Here is a 571-nt window from a genome sequence, read left to right on the forward strand (position 1 = left end):
GACCCGACGACCCGACCGCCGCCGACCCGACAAAGCCCAGACGCTGTAATTTTCTAAAAGCTCAATTCGATTTTAAATAAATTCAGCTCAATTCGATTTTTAGGAATTTTTTGGTTTTTGCTGCCGATTTTAAATAATTTTCTAAAAGCTCAATTCGATTTTAAATTCCGCAACAAAGTCTTTAAGTCAACAGTTCTCCATGGTGAATATACCTCAGCATCAACAATTTAGTTTTCTGCAACAAAGTCTTTAAGTCAACAGTTCTCCATGGTGAATATACCTCAGCATCAACAATTTAGTTTTCTTGGAGTACAATCTGGAGGCATAGAAATTCTCCATGGTGAATATACCTCAGCATCAACAATTTAGTTTTCTTGGAGTACAATCTGGAGGCATAGAACTGTTGAGCTGAAATTATTTAAGTTGAGCTGAAATTATTTAAAATCGGCAGCAAAAACCAAAAAATTCCTAAATATCGAATTGACCTGAATTTATTTAAAATCAAATTGAGCTTTTAGAAAATTACAGCGTCTGGGCTTTGTCGGGTCGGCGGCGGTCGGGTCGTCGGGTC

This window comes from Asparagus officinalis, chromosome 1, assembly GCF_001876935.1.
Source record: "Asparagus officinalis chromosome 1, Aspof.V1, whole genome shotgun sequence".
Taxonomy (NCBI): Eukaryota; Viridiplantae; Streptophyta; class Magnoliopsida; order Asparagales; family Asparagaceae; genus Asparagus; species Asparagus officinalis.